The sequence below is a fragment of the Somniosus microcephalus genome, chromosome 8 (genome assembly GCF_052327205.1).
Source record: "Somniosus microcephalus isolate GS21.2 chromosome 8, FLI_Smic_1.0, whole genome shotgun sequence".
Classification (NCBI taxonomy): Eukaryota; Metazoa; Chordata; class Chondrichthyes; order Squaliformes; family Somniosidae; genus Somniosus; species Somniosus microcephalus.
Genome location: NC_140994.1, coordinates 70,245,665 through 70,260,439, shown reverse-complemented (window position 1 = coordinate 70,260,439; position 14,775 = coordinate 70,245,665).

Here is a 14,775-nt window from a genome sequence, read left to right as displayed (position 1 = left end):
TTAGTTCTTAGTCATACTCTGAAAAAAACACCGGGGAAAGATCACTAAAACATCCTTTGGTTTATTCAGAGAGTGACAAAGTACATTGCAGGAAGGATGTGATTGCACACGAGAGGGTGCAGAGGAGATTTACGAAGATGTTGCCTAGGCTGGAGAATTTTAGCTATGAGGAAAGATTGGACAGGCTGGGATTGTTTTCTTTGGAACTGTAGGGTTCTCAAAATTCCCACATTCCCCAAAAGTTATGGATAAAGGGACCCTGTATGGACAAGTTATTAAAAAAGGGTACCCAAAATGGCTTCTGTAACCTCGTGACCAAAACGTACAGGAATTTAAAAGCAAGGCCCTGCAAAAGGCAGGCATTTTCAAAACCTGAAACGAAACCTAACATGCATGAATCTGTGAAAGACTTTGTGAAGCAGGACAGCTAGGTAAACACAGAATATGCATTCTTCACCTTGGAACAGATCAAGTCAGAATGGGCCTAATCTTGAGGCCATTAAGTTTCTGCATACATAATCGGTAACAGCTCACAGTAGCCACCAAGCCAGGAAAAGGACAATTACATTTCATAAATAACAAACAGCCAGGATATCGGAGCCATTAAACCAGGAGACAACTGCCCCAAAAGCCGTTAAAGTGGATGACCGTAATCACTTTGGACGAGCCCGCCAAAAGTTAGACAAAGGACTGACCTGATTTGGCGTGCAGATAAGGGATGAAGAACTGGGTATAATTGTAGGCCCACCGGTAGCCAAGCTCTCTCTTGCTCTTCGCTCTCGCCCCTGGCCTCTTGCTTCGTGCCTCATCGCGGGCTCTCTTCTCCCTCCCTGCGCCGCTCAACACCAAGGACGCCCATTGCTACACCGAGGGCCGAACACGGGAGGAGGACGCGACCCGATTCAATTACGCACAGGACATACGGGGCCACGAATGGGCAGACGAGATGAGATGAGATGAGATGAGAAAAATGGTAAAACCGATAAAGGCAGAGAAGGGCAGTGGAAAGACGCGTTGGGGGACAAACGGCCTAGTTATAAGCTGGCGTTTAATGAATAAACTGGCGTTCGAAGCATGGGTAGTAAAATCATATTGACAATATAAACCGCCAACCGAGCCCCCAACCGTAATAAAACCGTCGGCGACCAAACCGCCAGAAGAAGAAGACCCATCGCGACAAAGTACCCAACAAAGAGTTAACGGAGGAAAAGGAGGGTGCTTCGCACAAACAATTCCATTGCCGCGCCCTGTGACCACGTGACGACGACGAACCCCAAAGGACAACAAGAGTGAACCCCAAAACCCACAACCAGTTAAATCAACAGGTTTCGAATTGGTGAGCATGAATCCCTGGCCCCTCATAGCTTAATCTAGTTAGGTATTGGGGGTGGGATAAGGATAAGGGGATTTTAATGTGTTTGTTCCCTCGATGTGCCATGTGTTCTCTATTCCCAAATAAGTGTATTGTTTTTATATGCCTGTAATTATCCTAGTAATTCTCAGTACTGTGATTTTGTTTTGCCTTTAATAAAAATTACAGTTTTCTTGCACCGAACCAGTTGCCTACTTGATTTTCTGTATCGTCGCCTGTACCTAAGTCCGGTGTCTAGAATCCAGGGGGTGTGGGAGCGATTCGAACCGCTCAGAGACAGTCAGGGGCAGAGCTGACTGGGCACATGCCAAACCCCCCTACAGAACGGAGGAGGCTGAGGGGAGACCTAATTGAGGTGTATAAAATTACGAGGGGCCTACATAAAATGGATAGGAAGGACCTATTTCCCTTAGCAGAAGGGTCAATAACCAGGGGGCATAGATTTAAAGTAATTGGTAGGAGGTTTAGAGGGGAGTTGAGGAGAAATCTTTCACCCAGAGGGTGGTGGGGGTCTGGAACTCACTGCCTGAAAGAGTGGTAGAGGCAGAAACCCTCATCCCATTTAAAAAGTACTTGGATATGCACTTGATGTGCCCTAGCCTACAAGGCTACGGAGCAAGTGCTGGAAAGTGGGATTAGGGTGGATAGGTCTTTGTCGGCCGGCACGGCAAGATGAGCCGAATGGCTTCCTTCTGTGCTGTAAATTTCTATGATTCTATGAAGTATAGTTCTATGCTTCTGTCAGTTCCAGTATTCCTTATAGGAATGGAGTAATTTCCATATTAAAATGTCTAAAAGAGAGTTCAGCATTGATAGGACTGGGGTTTAAAAAAAATTGTTTCAGTCAATTTACTGGCATACCAAGTGTAGCTAGAATTAACTGTAACAAGAACAGATGTCTAATGCATAACCCTGGCAGTTCCTGATAACACAGAATGATTGAAAAGTTGTGCTGGCCGGGTGCCATCAGGCAAGTCATGTTTTTTCATAGCCTCATGTTAGAAGTGATGGTTAACCGCAGACAAAGTCAGATTACTAGGCAGTGGTGCCACCTGGGAGAGAAGGTGCCAAGGTAGTGAAAATAATGGGTGAACCCTGGCAACTGGTGGTCTTTGATCAAAATGGAGGTGCAGTTTCAGTAGCTCTTATGTGTTCCTGACACAAAGGCCTAGAAATTCAGTGGCGCCCCGTTTGGGGCACCAGCCTCACCAGGGCGCTGAAAGTGGCGCCCCGGAAGTAGTCACGGCTGCCCGCTGCAAATTCACTTTGCGTGCCCCAGAGGGAAGCACGGCGCTACTCGAGGCGCCCCGCATCCCTCTTGGGGCACTGCAGCTGAAGATCGCTGCGCAACGTGCCGCAGTGCCACATGCTGCGGCACGGCACGCAGCGGTACTGCAGGCCTTCCACCCCTTCTTAAAGGGGAGGGGCCTGCTGCAGCGCGATCAAAGATCACGAGTGCCGGCAAAAGAGCCCGGCACCGAGGAGAAGTGCCGGGCTCTTGGGACACAGCCGGCACTATGCAGGGGGGGTGCTCAGGAGGCCGGGGACGGCGGTGCAGAGAGGTGCGAGTCATCAAAGAGTGCTGTGAGTTTGGGTAAGTGTGAGAGTTCTTTAATTGTTATTTCTCTTTAAATCATTCTTGATAAGATTACTTAAGCAGTTTAAGTAAAGGGGAAAAGTTAAATATTTGGGATTCTGTTGGTTTAAGAAGAGTAAAACAAGGTTACACTGCAGTAGGAGTAAATTGGCACAGCAGGCAGTGGAAACCAGTTTTCTAACCAATCAGCAGGGGTGACTCATTTGGCTGTAAACATAGAAACATAGACATAGAAACATAGAAGATAGAAGAACAAACAAACAGTATAAAAAGACCAGTCCTAGTGCGAGCAAGCACTGAGTGCGAGTCATCAAAGAGTGCTGTGAGTTTGGGTAAGTGGGGTGTTAGGTGCTCCTTTCAAACTTTAACTCTGTAGGTTGCAGTTAATAAGGCCTTTCTGGTGCAGAGTGACTGTTGGTAAACCATTTAACTGGTGTAACTAAAGGGATTGATTTAATTTAAATCCAATTAATTAAAGGGGATACTAGCATCTAAAATCGGGCAGAGGGTGTCCATAACTAACAATAAAAAATTTAATTAATTACACAGAATGGAGCAGGTGATGTGTTACTGTTGCGAGATGTGGGAGCCAGTGAACCCCATTGAGGCTCACGGTGATTACGTCTGTGACAAGTGTCTGCTGCTACAGGAACTCCAGCTCCGTGTTGATGAGCTGGAGTCTGAGCTTCAGACACTGCGACACATCAGGGAGGGGGAGAAGTGCCTGGACTCTGTGTATCAGGAGGTGGTCATACCTATGAAGTTAATGAATTCAGATGTAGCCCATGGTCAGGGACAGGATGGTGTGACTACGAGTGAGGCAGGTACGGGGATCCAGGAGGTAGAGCTGGAGGAGCCGCAGCCCTTGCTCTTGTCCAACAGGTTCGAGGTTCTTACTCCCTGTGGGGACAGGAGCAGGGACTGCAGGGAGGATGAGCAACCTGGCCACAGCACCGTGGAACAGGGGGCCATTCAAGAGGGGGGAGTAAATAGAAATGTTGTAGTGGTAGGGGATAGTATTATTAGGGGGATAGTTAGAGTTCTCTGCAGCCGAGAGCGAGAGTCCTGAAGGCTGTGTTGCCTACCCGGTGCCAGGTTTAAGGACATCTCCTCTGGGCTGGAAAGAAACTTACAGTGGGAGGGGGTGGATCCAGTTGTTGTGGTCCATGTTGGTACAAACGATGTAGATAGGACTAGGAAGCCAGTTCTGTTAAAGGAGTATGAGCAGCTAGGGGTCAAATTAAAAAACAGAACCTCAAGGGTAATAATCTCTGGATTATTATCTGAGCCACGAGCGAATTTGGCTAGGACAAATAAAATTAGAGAGTTAAATGCGTGGCTCAAAGACTGGTGTGGGAGAAATGGGTTTTGCTTCCTGGGACACTGGCACCAGTACTGGGGCAGGAGGGAGCTGTTCCGTTGGGACGGGCTACACTTGGCCAGTGCTGGGACTAGAGTCCTGGCGGATCATATAACTAGGGCTGTAGAGAGGGCTTTAAACTAACTATTGGGGGGGAGGTTCCTAGAGAGCAAATAATAAAAATGACAACAGAGAAGGTCATAGACTTAGGTAGCAGTGGGGAAATTAAAAACCAGAGCGTGTCAGGAAGGGGCAGAAGGTATGGAGTAAAAGGTAAAGTAATAAAAAGGGCAAAAGCAGGAACTAAGTATCACAAAACATATTTGAAAGTTCTCCATCTGAATGCACACCATTCGTAACAAAATAGACGAGTTAATGGCACAAATAACTACATATGGGTATGATCTTGTAGCCATTACAGAAACATGGCTGCAGGGTGACAATGCCTGGGAATTAAACATACCAGGTTATTTAACGATCAGGAAGGACAGGCAGGAAGGAAGGGGAGGTGGGGTGGCTATGTTAATAAAGGAAGGAATCACTGTAATACAGAGAAATGATATTGGGTCAAAAGATCAGGATAATGAAACAGTTTGGGTGGAGGTAAGGAATAATAAGGGGAAAAAAACACTAGTGGGCGTAGTCTATGGGCCTCCGAACAGTTGCAACTCTGTTGGACGGAGTATCAATCAGGAAATAGTTGAGGCTTGTAATAAGGGAACATCTATAATTATGGGGGATTTTAGCTATCATATTAATTGGACAAATCAAATTGGGCAGGGCTGCCTTGAGGATGAGTTCATTGAGTGTATTAGGGATGGGTTTCTTGAGCAGTATGTAACTGAACCGACCAGGGGGCAACAACCTTAGATCTAGTCCTGTGTAACGAGACAGGATTAATTAAAAATATCCTAGTAAAGGATCACCTTGAAATGAGTGACCATAACATGGTTGAATTCCATATTCAATTAGAGGGTGAGAAGGTTGGATCTCAAACAAGCGTGCTAAGCTTGAATAAAGGAGACTATGAAGGTATGAGAGCGGAATTGAGTGGAGTGGATTGGGAAAATAGATTAAAGGGTAAGACGATACATGATCAGTGGTGTACATTTAAGGAGTTATTTTACAACTTCCAAAAAATATATATTCCACTGAGAAGAAAAGGGTGTAAAAGAAAAGACAGCCATCCGTGGCTAAGTAAAGAAATTAAGGATAGTATTCGACTAAAAACAAGGGCATATAAGGTAGCCAAATCTAGTGGGAGGATAGAGGATTGGGAAAATTTTAAAAGACAGCAAAAAAATAACAAAAACATTCATTAAGAAAGGGAAGATAGATTATGAAAGTAAATTAGCAAAAAATATAAAAACAGATAGTAAGAGTTTTTATAGTTATATAAAAAGAAAAAGGGTGGCTAAAGTAAATGTTGGTCCCTTAGAGGATGAGACCGGGAAATTAATGGTGGGAAATATGGAGATGGCAAAAACACTGAATGAATATTTTGTATCAGTCTTTAGAGTAGAGGACACTAAGAATATCCCAACACTGGCCAAACAGGGGGCTATGGGGGGGAGGAGCTAAACACGATCAAAATCACTAAGGAAGTGGTACTCGGTAAAATAATGGGACTCAAGGCGGATAAATCACCTGGACCTGATAGCTTACATTCTAGGGTCTTGAGGGAAGTGGTGGTAGGGATTGTGGATGCATTTGTAATAATTTTCCAAAACTCCCTGGACTCAGCAAAGGTCCCGGCAGACTGGAAAACTGCTAATGTAACACCCTTATTTCAAAAGGGCAGTAGACAGAAGGCTGGAAACTATAGACCGGCTAGCCTAACATCTGTGGTAGGTAAAATTTTGGAGTCCATTATTAAGGAGACAGTAACAGGACATTTGGATAATCATAATTTAATAGGACAAAGTCAGCATGGTTTTATGAAGGGGAAGTCATGTTTGACAAATTTGCTGGAGTTCTTTGAGGAAGTAACATATAGGGTGGATAAAGGGGAACCAGTGGACGTAGTGTATTTAGACTTCCAAAAGGCATTTGACAAGGTGCCACACAAAAGATTATTGCTTAAGATAAAAAATCACGGGATTGGGGGTAATATTCTGGCATGGATAGAGGATTGGCTATCTAACAGAAGGCAGAGAGTTGGGATAAATGGTTCATTCTCAGACTGGCAATCAGTAACTAGTGGTGTTCCGCAGGGGTCAGTGCTGGGTCCCCAACTCTTTACAATCTATATTAACGATTTGGAGGAGGGGACCGAGTGTAACATATCAAAGTTTGCAGATGATACTAAGATGGGAGGGAAAGCAGTGAGTGAGGAGGACATAAAAAACCTGCAAGGGGACATAGACAGGCTAAGTAAGTGGGCAGAGATTTGGCAGATGGAATACAATACTGGAAAGTGTGAGGTTATGCACTTTGGCAGGAAAAATTGTAGAGCAAGTTATTATCTTAATGGCAAGAAACTGGAAAGTACGGAAGTACAAAGGGATCTGGGGGTCCTGGTGCCTGAAACTCAAAAGGTTAGTATGCAGGTGCAGCAAGTGATTAAGAAGGCCAATGGAATGTTGGCTGTCATTGCTAGGGGGATAGAATATAAAAATAGGGAGGTATTGCTTCAGTTGTACAAGGTATTGGTGAGACCGCACCTGGAATACTGCATACAGTTTTGGTGTCCATACTTAAGAAAAGACATACTTGCTCTCGAGTCAGTACAAAGAAGGTTCACTCGGTTAATCCCAGGGATGAGGGGATGGACATATGAGGAGAGGTTGAGTAGATTGGGACTCTACTCATTGGAGTTCAGAAGAATGAGAGGCGATCTTATTGAAACATATAAGATTGTGAAGGGGTTGGATCGGGTGGATGCGGGGAGGATGTTCCCGATGATGGGTGAAACTAGAACTAGGGGGCATAGTCTTAGAATAAGGGGCTGCTCTTTCAAAACTGAGATGAGGAGGAACTACTTCACTCAGAGGGTGGTAGGTCCATGGAATATGCTGCCCCAAAAAGCTGTAGAAGCTACATCATTACATAAATTTAAAACAGAAATAGACAGTTTCCTAGAAGTAAAGGGAATTAAGGGTTACGGGGAGCGGGCAGGAATTTGGACATGAGTCTAGGTGCGGATCGGACATGGCCCTGTGGGTAGCGGAGCGGACCCAGGGGCCGTGTAGCCTGGTCCTGCTCCTATTTCGTGTGTCCAATTCTGTTAGATTCAGGAGATGGTTCTGTGATAGTAGATTGGCGGTTAGGATCAGATCAGCCATGATCTTATTGAATGGTGGAGCAGGCTCAAGGGGCCGATTGGCCTACTGCTGCTCCTATTTCTTATGTTCTTATGTTCTTAACGCAGGGGGCGCAACTAAATTTCGTGATCGGGGCGGTAGCGGGGCGCTGCGCACACCGACGACGTCATCGGTAGCGGCGCAGCGCTAACAGCTAGCGCCGCCATTAGCGGCTCGCTAAATTTAGTGGGAGGCGTGGCCAGTGGCTTCCGACCCACTTAGCGCCCTCTTAAGGTGCTAACGGGTGGCGCAGCCCACTGAATTTCTAGGCCAAATACTGTCGTGTCCGAGTATCAATAATACACGGACTGCAGGAGAACAATAATAACAGGTATTTACTGAACAGAGGGTAAGCTTAAAACTGAAAGTACAGAAGCCTGCTATGGCTTTATATACAGGTGTGGTCACTGCCGGTACTACAGTATAAAATCAGTTCTCTCTTAAAGGTACATACACAACAATTCCTCCCCTTTTAGATAAACAGTACCTAACATTCATTTAACAATTAAATAATAACTAATTACAATTACAATTTTCTCTGTACTATATACATCAACTGAAATAATCATTTATAAGTTCAGTCTTTGAGGAGGCTTCCTGATCCTGACTGGATAGCGCCTTTCTCGAGTATCCTGTTCTTGCGGCGGAGTCGATTCTGGCTCATTGTCATTGGTTGGTTCGTCAACTTCCAATACCACTGATTCTGAGGTAGACGCAATCTGTACTTCGGGTTCATTACCAGGTGTACATGCTCGTGGTATGGGTTTGGCTTGTTCCTGTGACTCTAGAATCTGGTCAGCATGGCGTCTCACGATGCTCTCTCCAATGTCCACTGTGTACATTAGTGGTCCCTGCTGTGTGCATATCGTTCCTGGCTGCCATTTTTCTGTTCGGTAGTCGCAGGCCAAGACTGGTTGCCCTATCTTGAAGCTCCTGGTTGGCTTCTCATTGATGTGCTGGAATTGCTTATCCTCAACATCTCGACTTATGTTTGGTTTGAGCAAATCCAGGCGACATCTTAGCCTTCGGTTGAAGAACATTATGGCTGGAGCTGGGTTGGTGACTGCTTGTGTCGCATTCCGGTAAGCAAACAAGAAATTAGCCACCTTGTGTTGTAGTGGTATGTCGTCATTATACATCGCCTTTATGGCCTTTTTAAAGGTCTGAACAAACCTCTCAGCCAATCCATTTGTGGCTGAATGATATGGGGCAGATGTGTAATGTTTCACCCCATTATTCCTCAGGAACCTCCGGAAATCCTCGGACACAAACTGTGGTCCATTGTTGGAGCAAATCTGTTCTGGCAAGCCATTCCTGGTGAAGATGGTCCGTAGGACTGCAATAGTTTTCTCCGTGGTGGTGGAGGACATTTTGATGACCTCTGGCCATTTCGAATGGGCATCCACGGCGATTAAAAACATCGAGTCCATAAATGGACCAGCAAAATCAATGTGTACCCGTTGCCATGGAGATGAGGGCCACTCCCATGGGTGTAGCGGGGCCTGTGGTGGAGCGTTTTGGACCTTCTGGCATCCTGTGCATCTCTTGGTCATATCCTCGATTTCTTTATCGATTCCCGGCCACCACACAAACGCCCTGGCTAGGCTCTTCATTTTTACCCCTCCCAGATGACCCTCATGAAGCTCATTGAGCACTCTATCTCTCAACTTGGGTGGAATTACCACTCGGGATCCACACATCAAAGTCCCCCGGCACACTGACAGCTGTTCTCTCCTTGGCGAGAATGCTGGCAACAGTGAGTCGCCATGTGCTGGCCATCCCTTCACCGTCAAATCATAGACCCGAGAGAGTGTCGGGTCATTTCGGGTTTCCTTCTCTATACTTGAGTTTGTAACAGGTAGACATTCAACTATGGTTGAATGGAATATCTCAACAGGGTCCACTGCAGGTGCTTCCTCCACCGTAGGCAATGGTAGGCGCGACAGCCCATCAGCATTTCCATGCTGTTTCGTACCCTTGTACTCTATGTCGTACTGATGTGCCCCTAGAAAAAGTGACCATCTTTGCAGCCGTTGCGCCGTCATCACCGGAATGCCCTTCTTTGGGTTAAAAATGGAGACCAGGGGCTGATGATCAGTCAGTAGGGTGAATTTCTGCCCGTGCAGATAGTGATTGAACTTCTTCACCCCCCACACCAGGCTGAGGGCCTCCCTGTCAATCTGGGCGTAGTTACGCTCGGCTGAGGTTAACAAGCGCGACGCAAAGGCTATTGGCCTCTCTGAACCGTCAAGGAATTTGTGTGACAGCACCGCTCCAATGCCGTAGGGAGACGCATCACATGCCAACCGAATCGGTAGTGTTGGATTGTAGTGGGCCAATACTTCTTTTGAAGTGATTAGGCATTTACATTTCTGAAAGGCACGCTTACACTCATCACTCCATTTCCATGTTACTCCAGTTTGCAGCAGGGCGCTCAGTGGGTGCAGATTTGTAGATAAATTCGGTAAGAACTTATGGTAGTAGTTCACCAACCCGAGGAGCGACCTCAGTTGCGACACATTTTCCGGTGCTGGAGCCTTGACTACTGCCTCAATCTTGTCTGGGGACTTATGCAACCCTTCCTCATCAATCATGTGGCCACAATACGAGATTTGTCTCCTGAAGAACTCGCATTTGGGGCGGTTGGCTCGTAGCCCATATTCTTGTAATCTAGTGAGCACCTACTCCAGGTTGGCAAGGTGTTCACTGTCATTTTCGCCCGTAACCAGGATGTCGTCCAAATAACACTGGGTCCCCGGGATCCCTTGCAGGACTTGTTCCATCTCCCTCTGCCAAATAGCCGGGGCTGATGCTACCCCGAATACCAGTCGGTTGTACTGGTAAAGACCTTTGTGAGTGTTTATCGTGAGGTATTTCCTAGATGCTTCTTCCACCTCCATTTGTAGATACGCTTGGGCCAGATCAATCTTCGTAAAGCGTTTCCCTCCAGATAGTGAGGTGAAAATATCTTCTATCCGTGGCAGTGGATATTGTACTGTGTGCAGGACTGGGTTCACAGTTACCTTGAAGTCCCCACAGATGCGAACCTTCTTCGGCTCCCCAGGCGTGCTGCTCAATGATTTCTTCATTACAGGAACGATGGGTGTGGCCCACTCGCTCCAGTCCACCTTGGACAGCACACCCGAACGCTCCAGACTCTCCAGCTCTGCTTCAGCGGCTGGGCGGATTGCGTATGGTACCGGTCTGGCCCTAAAAATTTTTGGGTTTGCGTTATCTTCGATTTTTATCGTTGCCGTTACTCCTTTTAGAGTCCCAAGTCCTTGTTGGAACACCTCTTTCGCATCAGTTAGAATTTTTGACAGTCGTCCAGGTGTGACGTCGTCATCCTTTTTGTCAGTCACAGTTAGCGCCTGAATGGAATGCCAATCCAATTGTATTTTTCGGATCCATTCACGTCCCAATAATGGTGGTCCTCCATCTTGTAGTATATATAAGTACAGTTTCTGTGTTTCCTTGCCATTGTATTTAACTGGCACCCTTATGTTTCCTCTGGGGTAGACTTTTTGCCCCGTGTATGTCTTCAATACAATGGACGTGTCCTTCAAGGGTATGTGTGAGAATAGCCGCTCATAGTCTCGTCGATTCATGACAGTTAGGGCTGATCCCGTGTCCAATTCCATCTTTACTTGGGACCCTGCTATCATGAGGGTGACCCAAATGGTTCGGTGATCCTCCTTTGCGATCACGTTGTGTAACTTTAGACAACTTGGTCTCCTGTTCCCGGAGTCATTATCACTCTCCTGATCATCTGAACTACTGTCTGTCATTTTTTTTACTTTCTTGTACTTTTCCTTAGTAGTTCTTTTAGTGTTGGTTTTCTTTCCCGACCTGCAGACTCTTGCTATGTGTCCCATTTTCCCATATTGCCTGCATACTTTGTCCTTAAACCAGCAGTCCTTCTGATCATGGGTTGTTCTGCCGCAGCGATAGCACTTTTCTGCTCCATATGCCATTTCGTTAACGCTGTATTCTTGTGGTTTCTGTTGTATTTCCGCAGCTCCCCGTGCTGCTGCTTCGTAGGATACTGCCACGCTGAAAGCCTGTTCTAGCGTCAGGTTCTTTTCTGAAAGTAGTCGTTTCTGGGTTCTGTTAAGTCCGTGAATGATTGAGACACGGACTAGCAGGAGAGAAACAACAAGTCTTTACTGGTGAAAGGCATAAACGAAACTAATCAACAGAGGCTCTCTAGCGCCTTTTAAACAGGGGTAGTCACTGCCAGTATTGCAGTCTGAGACCAGTTATTCTCTTAAAGGTACATACACAACAATTCCTCCCCTTTTAGATAAACAGTACATAACATTCATTTAACACTAATGATAACGAATTACAATCACAATTACTGTTGCTAGATACATTGGTTAAGTTTAAGCAATTATAAGTTCAGTCTTTGAGGAGGCTTCCTGATTCTGTCTGGATAACGCCTCTTTGGAGTATCAGGTTCTTCTGGCAATGTTGAGTCAAAATCAATGTCGTTGTTTGGTTCATCTGCTTCCAATATTACCGGTTCTGCGGTAGCTGCAACTGGAACGTCGATTTCATTACCAGGTGTATCAGATCGTGGTGTGGAGTTGATGTTTTCCAGTGACTCTAGAATCTGGTCAGCATGGCGTCTTACAATGCTCTCCCCAACGTCCACGGTATACATGAGAGGTCCTTGTCGTGTACAAATCGTTCCTGGCTGCCATTTCTCAGTGCGGTAGTCCCGGGCCAAAACTGGTTGACCTATCTTAAAACTCCTGGTCGGCCTTTCATTCATATTCTGAAGCTGCCTGTTCTCCACATCTCTTCGGACGTTTGGCTTAACCAAATCCAAGTGGCATCGTAGTCTTCGATTGAAGAACATCATGGCTGGAGTTTGGTTGGTAACCGCATGTGTCGCATTCCGGTAGGCAAACAAGAAGTTGTCCACCTTGTGTTGTAGGGGTATATCTTCATTACACATTGCCTTGATAGCCTTCTTGAATGTTTGGACAAACCTCTCGGCCAATCCATTAGTGGCTGGATGATATGGGGCAGATGTGTAATGCTTAACACCATTGTTCTTTAAGAACCTCCGGAACTCTTCAGACACAAACTGTGGTCCATTGTCAGAGCAAATCTGTTCAGGCAGCCCATTCCTGGCGAATATGGTTCGTAAAACTGCGATAGTTTTTTCCGTGGTGGTTGAGGACATTTTTATTACCTCTGGCCACTTTGAATGTGCATCCACCGCAATTAAAAACATCGAGTCCATGAAGGGACCAGCAAAATCAATGTGCACCCTTTGCCATGGAGATGAGGGCCACTCCCATGGATGCAGAGGAGCTTGTGGTGGGGCATTTTGGACCTTCTGGCATCCTGCACAGCTCTTGGTCATCTCTTCGATTTCTCTATCGATTCCCGGCCACCACACAAACGCTCTGGCTAAGCTCTTCATTTTTACCCCACCCAGATGACCCTCATGAAGCTCATTGAGCACTCTATCCATCAACTTAGGTGGAATTACTACTCTGGATCCACACATCAAGGTTCCTCTGCACACTGACAGCTGTTCTCTTCTTGACGAAAATGCTGGCAGCAGTGGTTCGCCATGTGCTGGCCATCCCTTCACCGTTAAATCATAGACCCGTGATAGTGTCGGGTCATTCCGTGTTTCCTTTTCTATGTTTGCATTCGTCACAGGGAGACATTCGACTATGGTCGAGTGGAATAACTCCATTGGATCCACTGCAAGGTCTTCTTCTTCCACCGTCGGCAACGGTAGACGTGACAATCCATCAGCATTTCCATGCTGTTTAGTTCCCCTGTACTCGGTGTCATATTGGTGTGCCCCTAGGAAAAGGGACCATCTCTGCAGCCGTTGTGCTGTCATTATCGGTACGCCCTTCTGAGGGTTGAAAATGGAGACAAGAGGTTGATGATCGGTTAGTAGAGTAAATTTTTGACCGTGCAGATAGTGATTGAACTTCTTCACCCCCCACACTAGGCTGAGGGCCTCTCTGTCAATCTCGGCGTAGTTACGCGCGGCAGAAGTTAACGAGCGTGACGCAAAAGCTATCGGCCTCTCCAAACCATCAAGGAATTTATGTGACAGTACCGCCCCAATGCCGTAGGGAGACGCATCACACGCCAGCCTGATTGGCAGTGCTGGGTTGTAGTGAGCCAATACTTCCTTCGAAGTGATTAAGTCCTTACTCTTCTGAAAAGCACGTTTACAATCATCGCTCCATTTCCATGCTACCCCCGTTCGTAGCAGGGCGTTCAGTGGATGCAGAATTGTCGACAAATTCGGCAAAAACTTATGATAGTAATTCACCAACCCGAGGAATGACCTCAGTTGTGACACATTTTCAGGCGCTGGGGCCTTAACAACCGCTTCAATTTTGTCAGGGGACTTATGTAACCCCTCTTCATCAATCACGTGGCCACAATACGATATCTGTTTCTTAAAAAATTCGCACTTGGGGCGGTTGGCTCGCAGCCCATGTTCCCGTAGTCTAGTGAGCACCTGTTCTAGGTTGTTAAGGTGTTCACTGTCATCTTCACCTGTTACAAGGGTGTCGTCCAAGTAACACTGAGTCCCCGGAATCCCTTGCAGGACTTGTTCCATCGCTCTTTGCCATATCGCCGGAGCCGATGCTACTCCGAATACCAATCGATGATATTGGTAAAGACCTTTGTGAGTGTTTATCGTGAGATACTTCCTAGAGGACTCTTCAACCTCTATCTGCAAATATGCTTGTGCTAGGTCAATTTTTGTAAAACGCTTCCCTCCAGACAGTGAGGCGAAGATGTCTTCTATCCTTGGAAGAGGATATTGTACTGTGTGAAGGACAGGGTTCACCGTCACCTTGAAATCCCCACAGATGCGAATCTTCCTTGGCTCTCTGGACTTATTGCTTAACGTTTTTTTCATGACAGGAACGATGGGTGTCGCCCACTCGCTCCAGTCGACCTTAGACAACACGCCCACCTTCTCCAGATTCTCCAGCTCTGCCTCGACGGCTGGACGAATTGCATATGGTACCGGTCTCGCTTTGAAAAACTTGGGAACTGTATTCTCTTCTATTTTTAACGAGGCGGTTACGCCTTTAAGCGTGCCCAGTTCTTGTTGAAATACCTCTTTGGCGTTAGCTAAGATTGT